Source organism: Balaenoptera acutorostrata, chromosome 17 (assembly GCF_949987535.1).
Source record: "Balaenoptera acutorostrata chromosome 17, mBalAcu1.1, whole genome shotgun sequence".
Lineage (NCBI taxonomy): Eukaryota > Metazoa > Chordata > Mammalia > Artiodactyla > Balaenopteridae > Balaenoptera > Balaenoptera acutorostrata.
This window is the reverse complement of record NC_080080.1, coordinates 41,722,071-41,731,752: the sequence shown is the minus strand read 5'-3', so window position 1 is coordinate 41,731,752 and position 9,682 is coordinate 41,722,071.

Below are 9,682 nucleotides of genomic sequence, written 5' to 3'. Positions count from 1 at the left end.
AGGGGTCCCAGAAGGAGAAGAGAGAGAGAAAGGACCAGAGAAAATATTTGAAGAGATTATAATCGAAAACCTCCCTAACATGGGAAAAGAAATAGCCACCCAAGTCCAGGAAGCACAGAGAGTCCCATACACGATAAACCCAAGGAGAAACATGCCAAGACACATAGTAATCAAACTGGCAAAAATTAAAGACAAAGAAAAATTATTGAAAGCAACAAGCGAAAAATGACAAATAACATACAAGGGAACTCCCATAAGGTTAACAGCTGATTTCTCAGCAGAAACTCTACAAGCCAGAAGGGAGTGGCATGATACACTTAAAGTGATGAAAGGGAAGAACCTACAACCAAGATTACTCTACCCGGCAAGGATCTCATTCAGATTCAATGGAGAAATCAAAAGCTTTACAGACAAGCAAAAGCTAAGAGAATTCAGCACCACCAAACCAGCTCTACAACAAATGCTAAAGGAACTTCTCTAAGTGGGAAACACAAGAGAAGAAAAGGACCTACAAAAACAAACCCAAAACAATTAAGAAAATGGTCATAGGAACATACATATTGATAATTACCTTAAATGTGAATGGATTAAATGCTCCAACCAAAAGACACAGGCTTGCTGAATGGATACAAAAACAAGACCCATCTATATGCTGTCTACAAGAGACCCACTTCAAACATAGTGACACATACAGACTGAAAGTGAGGGGATGGAAAAAGATATTCCATGCAAATGGAAATCAAAAGAAAGCTGGAGTAGCAATACTCATATCAGATAAAATAGACTTTAAAATAAAGAATGTTACAAGAGACAAGGAAGGACACTACATAATGATCAAGGGATCAATCCAAGAAGAAGATATAACAATTATAAATATATATGCACCCAACATAGGAGCACCTCAATACATAAGGCAACTGCTAACATCTATAAAAGAGGAAATCGACAGTAACACAATAATAGTGGGGGACTTTAACACCTCACTTACACCAATGGACAGATCATCCAAAATGAAAATAAATAAGGAAACAGAAGCTTTAAATGACACAATAGACCAGATAGATTTGATTGATATTTACAGGACATTCCATCCCAAAACAGCAGATTACAGTTTCTTCTCAAGTGCGCACGGAAAATTCTCCAGGATAGATCACATCTTGGGTCACAAATGAAGCCTCAGTAAATTTAAGAAAATTGAAATCATATCAAGCATCTTTTCTGACCACAACGCTATGAGATTAGAAATGAATTACAGGGAAAAAAACGTAAACACAAACACATGGAGGCTAAACAATACGTTACTAAATAACCAAGAGATCACTGAAGAAATCAAAGAGGAAATCAAAAAATACCTAGAGACAAATGACAATGAAAACACGACGATCCAAAACCTATGGGATGCAGCAAAAGCAGTTCTAAGAGGGAAGTTTATAGCTATACAAGCCTACATCAAGAAACAAGAAAGATCTCAAATAAACAATCTAACCTTACACCTAAAGGAACTAGAGAAAGAAGAACAAACAAAACCCAAGGTTAGCAGAAGGAAAGAAATCATAAAGATCAGAGCAGAAATAATGAAATAGAAACAAAGAAAACAATAGCAAAGATCAATAAAACTAAAAGCTGGTTCTTTGAGAAGATAAACAAAATTGATAAACCATTAGCCAGACTCATCAAGAAAAAGAGGGAGAGGACTCAAATCAATAAAATTAGAAATGAGAAAGGAGAAGTTACAACAGACACTGCCGAAATACAAAGCATCCTAAGAGACTACTACAACTGTATGCCAATAAAATGGACAACCTGGAAGAAATGGACAAATTCTTAGAAAGGTATAACCTTCTAAGACTGAACCAGTAAGAAATAGAAAATATGAACAGACCAATCACAAGTAATGAAATTGAAATTGTGATTAAAAATCTTCCAACAAACAAAAGTCCAGGACCAGATGGCTTCACAGGTGAATTCTATCAAACATTTAGAGAAGAGCTAACACACACCCTTCTCAAACTCTTCCAAAAAATTGCAGAGGAAGGAACACTCCCAAACTCATTCTACGTGGCCACCATCACCCTGACACCAAAACCAGACAAAGATACTACAAAAAAAGAAAATTACAGACCAATATCACTGATGAATATAGATGCAAAAATCCTCAACAAAATACTAGCAAACAGAATCCAACAACACATTAAAAGGATCATACAACATGATCAAGTGGGATTTATTCCAGGGATGCAAGGATTCTTCAATATACGCAAATCAATCAATGTGATACACCATATTAACAAACTGAAGAATAAAAACCATATGATCATCTCAATGGATGCAGAAAAAGCTTCTGACAAAATTCAGCACCCGTTTATGATAAAAACCCTCCAGAAAGTGCGCATAGAGGGAACCTACCTCAACATAATAAAGGCCATATATGACAAACCCACAGCAAACATCATTCTCAATGGTGAAAAACTGAAAGCACTTCCCCTAAGATCAGGAACAAGACAAGGATGTCCACTCTCACCACTATTATTCAACATAGTTTTGAAAGTCCTAGCCACGGCAATCAGAGAAGAAAAAGAAATACAAATTGGAAAAGAAGTAAAACTGTCACTGTTTGCAGATGATATGATAGTATACATAGAGAGTCCTAAAGATGGCACCAGAAAACTACTAGAGCTAATCAATGAATTTGGTAAAGTAGCAGGATAAAAAATTAAGGCACAGAAATCGCTTGCATTCCTATACACTAATGATGAAAAATCTGAAAGAAATTATGGAAACACTCCCATTTACCATTGCAACAGAAAGAATAAAATACCTAGGAATAAACCTACCTAGATAGACAAAGGACCTGTATGCAGAAAACTATAAGACACTGATGAAAGAAATTAAAGATGATACCAACAGATGGAGAGATATACCATGTTCTTGGATTGGAAGAATCAATATTGTGAAAATGACTATACTACCCAAAGCAATCTACAGATTCAGTGCAATCCTTATCAAATTACCAATGGCATTTTTTACAGAACTAGAACAAAAAATCTTAAAATTTGTATGGAGACACAAAAGACCCCGAATAGCCAAAGCAGTCTTGAGGGAAAAAAATGGAGCTGGAGGAATCAGACTCCCTGACTTCAGACTATACTACAAAGCTACAGTAATCGAGACAATATGGTACTGGCACAAAAACAGAGACATAGATCAATGGAACAAGATAGAAAGCCCAGAAATAAACCCACACACCTCTGGTCAAGTAATCTATGACAAAGCAGGCAAGGATATACAATGGAGAAAAGACAGTCTCTTCAATAAGTGGTGCTGGGAAAACTGGACAGCTACATGTAAAAGAATGAAATTAGAACACTCCCTAACACCATACACAAAAATAAACTCTAAATGGATTAGAGACCTAAATGTAAGACCAGACACTATAAAACTCTTAGAGGAAAACATAGGAAGAACAGTCTTTGACATAAATCACAGCAAGATCTTTTTTGATCCACCTCCTAGAGTAATGGAAATAAAAACCAAAGTAAACAAATGGGACCTAATGAAACTTCAAAGCTTTTTGCACAGCAAAGGAAACCATAAACCAGACGAAAAGACAACCCTCAGAATGGGAGAAAATATTTGCAAACGAATCAACAGACAAAGGATTAATCTCCAAAATATATAAACAGCTCATGCAGCTCAATATTAAAAAAACAAACAAACAACCCAATCCAAAAATGGGCAGAAGACCTAAATAGACATTTCTCCAAAGAAGACATACAGATGGCCAAGAAGCACATGGAAAGCTACTCAACATCACTAATTATTAGAGAAATGCAAATCAAAACTACAATGAGGTATCACCTCACACCAGTTAGAATGGGCATCATCAGAAAATCTACAAACAACAAATGCTGGAGAGGGTGTGGAGAAAAGGAAACCCTCTTGCACTGTTGGTGGGAATATAAATTAATACAGCCACTATGGAGAACAGTATGGAGGTTCCTTAAAGAACTATAAATAGAATTACCATATGATCCAGCAATCCCACTACTGGGCATATACCCAGAGAAAACCATAATTCGAAAAGACACATGCACCCCAATGTTCATGGCAGCACTGTTTACAATAGCCAGGTCATGGAAGCGGCCTAAATGCCCATCGACAGATGAATGGATAAAGAAGGTGTGGTACATATATACAATGGAAAATTACTCAGCCATAAAAAGGAACGAAATTGAGTCATTTGTTGAGACGTGGATGGATCTAGAGACTGTCATACAGAGTGAAGTAAGTCAGAAAGAGAAAAACAAATATCGTATATTAACGCGTATATGCGGAACCTAGAAAAATGGTACAGATGAACTGGTTTTCAGGGCAGAAATTGAGACACAGATGTAGAGAACAAACGTATCGACACCAAGGGGGGAAAGCAGCGGGGAGGTGGAGGGGTGATGAATTGGGCGATTGGGATTGACATGTATACACTGATGTGTATTAAACTGATTAAAAAACAAACAAACAACAAGTGTTGGAAAGGATGTAGAGAAACTGGAAGACTTGTGCACTGTTGGTGGGAATGTATAATGGTAGAGTCATTGTGGAAAAGAACGTGGCAGTTCCTCAAAAAATTAAAAATAGAATTACTATATAATCCAGCAATTCCACTACTGGCTAAATACTCAAAAGAATTTAAAACTGGGTCTCGAAGGGATATTTGTACACCCATTTTCATGGCAGCACTATTCACATTAGCTAAAACATGGAAGGAACTCAAGTGTCCGTCACTGATGAATGGATAAGCAAAATGTAGTATATACAGCCTTAAAAAAAAGGAAATTCTGCAGTATGCTACAAGATGGATGAACCTTGAGGACATTATGCTAAGTGAAATAAGCCAGTCACAAGGCAAATACTATATGATTCCACTTATTTGAGGTACTTAGAGTAGCCCAAATCATAAAGACATAAATTGCAATGGTGGTTGCCAGGGGCTGAGGGGAGGGCAGGCTGGGGAGTTGTTTATATAAGGAAAAGGGTTTAAGTTTCACAGGATGAAAAGAGTTTTGGGGATGGATGATGGCACTGGTTGTACAACAGTGTGACTGTATTTTAATACCACTGAACTGTACACTTAAAAATGGTTAAGATGGTAAATTTTATGATGTGTATTTTACCACAAGAAAAAAAAATACATCCACACAAAATCTTAAAAAAAAAACCACTTCAGCAATTTCCCCACTCAAGACATGCATAATGGAAGCATCATTGTCAATGTGGAATGTTTCATTGATGTCAACTTAATTTATACTTTTAGCTGATAAACTTTTAGCAAAAGGTGGTCTTCTCATTAGTGATATGAAATCCTTCAAAGTATTCATCTGTGGATTTAGCTTCAAACACCACTGTAAACCAAAGCCCAAGCACAGACTTTTAATTTTGAAATAATCTTAGATTTTCAGAAAAGTTGCAAAGATACTACAGAGTTCCCATATACTCTGCGCCCATCTTCCACTAATGTTAAGTAACCATGGCGCGTTTGCCAAAACTAAGACATTAACAATGGTATCATACTATTCCTTAATGCCCACACTTTATCAGATTTCACCAGTTTTCCCATTAATGACCTTTTTTCTGTTCTAGGATCCAATCCAGGTTACCCTGTTGCATTTAATCATCATGTCTCCTTGGTCTCCTTGAGTCTGTGGCAGTTTCTCAGTCTTTCCTTTTTATCACCTTGAAACTGTTGTGGTGTGCTGGTCAGGTATATTGTAAAATGTCCCTCTATTTGAGTTTGTCTGATTTTTCTCATGATTAGTGTGTGGTTTTGCATCATATCAATGACAAGCACTTTTGATATTGATTTATCACCGTAATTCCAAGCCTTAGCGCCTGTATTAATGGCATCCTGAAGACTGAACTTTTCCAGGAAGTCTTTGATTCTGAGGCCCTCGTTAACTGCTGCAAGCAAGCACCTAGGGTAATTTTTGTCTTATTTCTTAAGTGATTTTACTTGTTCTTCCCGGAGGGTAAAATTTCACATTGGCATCACAAGAAGTTCAGGATGGGCATGTGGAACACTTCTCTAGGAAGAGTAAAACCTCACAGTCCTTCCTGAGCAGCCTGCCTGCAGTGAACGCCCACTGCCATGGTAAAATCCTTCTTGACCCGTCACAGTACAGTAAGTCCCCTACTTACAAAGTCTCCGTTCAGAGAGCACCATTCGTAAGTCCAATTTGTAAGTCCAGCAAAGTTAGCCTAGGTACCCAACTAACACAATTGGCTATATACTACTGTACTGTAATAGGTTTATAATATTTTTCACACAAATAATACATAAAAAATAAACAGAAAAAATAAAACATTTTTAATCTTACAGTATGGTACCTTGAAAAGTACAGTAGTAAAGTACAACAGCTGGTATACAGGGGCTGACATCAAGTGAACAGGCAAGAAGAGTTACTGACGGGAGGAGGGAGAGGAGGTGGGAGATGGTAGAGCTGAAGATCGTTGGCAATAGGAGACGGAGAGCAAGTTTCACTTTCACGCACGCCTGACGTTATGGCACAGGTTCTGGTTCCTTGCTGGATTCAATTCTATCTACCCTCTTCAAAAAATGATACAGTGATGTCTGGGTAGTAGCTCTTTTTTTCTCGTCACAAATGACACAGTAGCACTGGATTGCATACTGAATGGCTCCTGCAACCTTTGTGTACCATTCTACGTTTGGGTCCTGTGCCTCAGAACCTAACAGTACCTCCTCAAGGAAAATACCCTTGCCATTTCCTGTGCTGTGAATCTCCTCGGTTCTTTAGTTACTTCTTCTTCCTCTTGTCTGTCTTCGTCCTTTCTCTGGGCCTCCAATTGCATCAGGTCTTCATTAGTAAGCTCCTCGTTTTGCACAGCAGGGCGTTCAGTGAAGTTGTCCTCTTGCAGATCTAGCTCCAGCTTCTCGCTGAGGGTCACTCAGTCGCTGAAGACCTCTTTGGACTCCTCATCCACCTTCTCAAATCTACAAAAATAGTGAACAAACTGCAGGCAAAGTTTCTTCCAAACCTCATTCATGGTGACGGCTGTAAACTCACGCCAAGCGAAGTCAATGTTTTTTATGGACTTGTAGATGTTATAGTCCTTCCAAAATTGTCACAAGGTTGTTCCTGATTCATCACTTGCCTTTACTGCCTGATGAAAAGTGTGATGTGAATAATATTTCTTGAAAGTCTCTATAACTCCTTGGTCCATAGGTTGGATGAGCGACGTAGTATTCGGTGGTAGATGCATTACTTTGACATTGGGATGAAAGTCATCCATGAATGGGGGGTGTCCCAGAGCACTGTCGAGCAGCAAAAGAATTTTGAATAGGATGTCCTTCTTCAAGCAATATTTCTCTACCTCCGGGATAAAGTGGTGGAAAAACCAGTCCGGGAAAATGGCCTGTGTAACCCCGGCTTTGGGGTTACTCTTCCACATAACAGGAAGAGAGCCCTTGGCTATGTTTTTAAGGGCTCTTGGGTTCTCTGAATGATAAACTAAGAGAGGCTTCAGCTTCATATCGTCGGAAGCATTGCCACCAAACAACAGAGTTAGCCTATCCTTTGCTGAGTTATAGCCTGGCATCAACATTTCCTCCTTCCTGATGTAACTTCGGTCTGGCATCCTCTTCCAGTACAGTCCTGTCTCATCCACATTAAAAACCTGCTTGGGTAAATACATGCCTTCATCAAGAATTTCTAGAAGTGTTGCAGGAGATTCCCGGGCAGCTACTGTATCTGCACTCACTGCATCGCCACTTACTTTTACATTGTGAAGGTTGGTTCTAGCCTTGAACAGATGAAACCAGCCATGGTTGGCATGAAAAGATGCGCCCTTTGATACTTCACTGTGTTTCTTCTTCAAGTCTTCATAAAGGCTTTTAGTTTTCTCTAGAATCAGCATTAAGCTGAGCGGGACTCGATGCTGATGCTGATCCTGCATCCACACACTGAGAAGATTCTCCATCTCCTCCATCACTTTTCCATGCTTCGATATTATTGTCGACATCATCGGCACAGCAGACTTCACATGTTCCATGATCTTGTCCGTGTTCTTTAGAATCGTACCGATGGTTGAACGATTCATGTTATAAGAATGAGCGACATCTACCATCTTTTCGTCTCACTCCACTCTCTCAATTATTTTCGCTTTTATTTCCATCGTTATCACTTGGCACTTCTTAGCAGTACCAGCTACATCACCGCTGCTTTTATGCTTGCTTCCGGACATTCTGGGCTTGAAATAAAGATCCTGTACTACTGTACAGTAAAGTACACAAAAGCACAGCCACGTGTAGAGGATGCACACACGTGACAATGTACGCCAGACACATGAACTAACAACGTGGTTTGAAAGTTTGAAACTTGAAGGTTCACGTGTAGGGTACTTACTGTATTTCTCTGGTTACCTATGTTTTGTTTGCATAGTGCAGCCCAGGTAAGGCATGTACACCTTTTGCACATCTTGGATGCTGCTCTTTCCAGTCACTACCAGTTTTGTCTAACGTGGGCAGCAGCTGTGGCACACCCAAGACCTGTGCATCTCACTCTTCAGAGTTGTTGATGTCTTTCCAGGAATGTATCTCCAGGAAAGAGCTGTTTCATCAGCATTGTCAATTTGCTCAAGAATAAGGTTTTTACCAGATATGATTTTATCAAATTTACCCACATAATTTTCTGATGTTTTCTGATCATTAGAAGCTTTTTCCACTTGATTTTCAGATTATTTTACACAATGATGCTTCTTTAATATCTGTAGCCAATTCTAATAAATGTTCACACATAACTTCAGGTTCCATTCTTCATGGCACAGTCTAGCTATATTCTAGATATATGTTCCCTTCTTGTGGAATCCACTCAACCAAAACATGGTCAAGATCTTACATTTTTGTCCTATGCAGCGTTTTCTTGTTTTTATTAATTTTTGTTAATTATCACTATATATCTTAAACAACTTCTGTTTCTTTAAGTCATATTTAACAATTATTCTACTCCATAATCTTCAGTAAAATGCCTCACAGACACCAGGATCAAGCTTCTGTAATAACTTCACTGTCTGTGCTGTTGTTAATGAGAGACGCTTCTTTTCTTCTGTTTATCTTCTCACTGTTACAACAGGGGTATCTTTGACTCTGTTTGACGTTTTCATGGTTACAAAGAACAAAAAAAAGCAACAAAACACCAGCACTCAGCAGATATTTTGGGAGGAATGTTATGACACAACTGAGTCTTAGGTCAGTTCAAGCCAGGTTTTGCTGCAAAATAAGTTTTGTGCCAAACTTATGGAACAACTTTTGGTTTTAAGAGCTTTCAGACTTCAGAATTGCCAATAAGGAATATGGGCCTAATTTTTTGGAAGAAATTTTTTATGTAGTGAAAGAAATAACAGTTTCCTCATACATTCATTAAAACATGTTTCCTGAGCACCTAGGACAGTGACTCCCATTTTTTTTGTTTTTAACCAGAGACCCCGTTAGCCTTGGAGCTCTATATATACAACTGCCAAACACAGGTTCTGATCAGTATGGATAACCAGCTTAACCAAACTGAAATGTCATTTATAGAAACAACAAATATTTTGACTTGTATAATAATTCAGGCTATGCATAAAATTTATTAGCTTAATATATATTGTAGTTTAAATATATGTTGAAAAT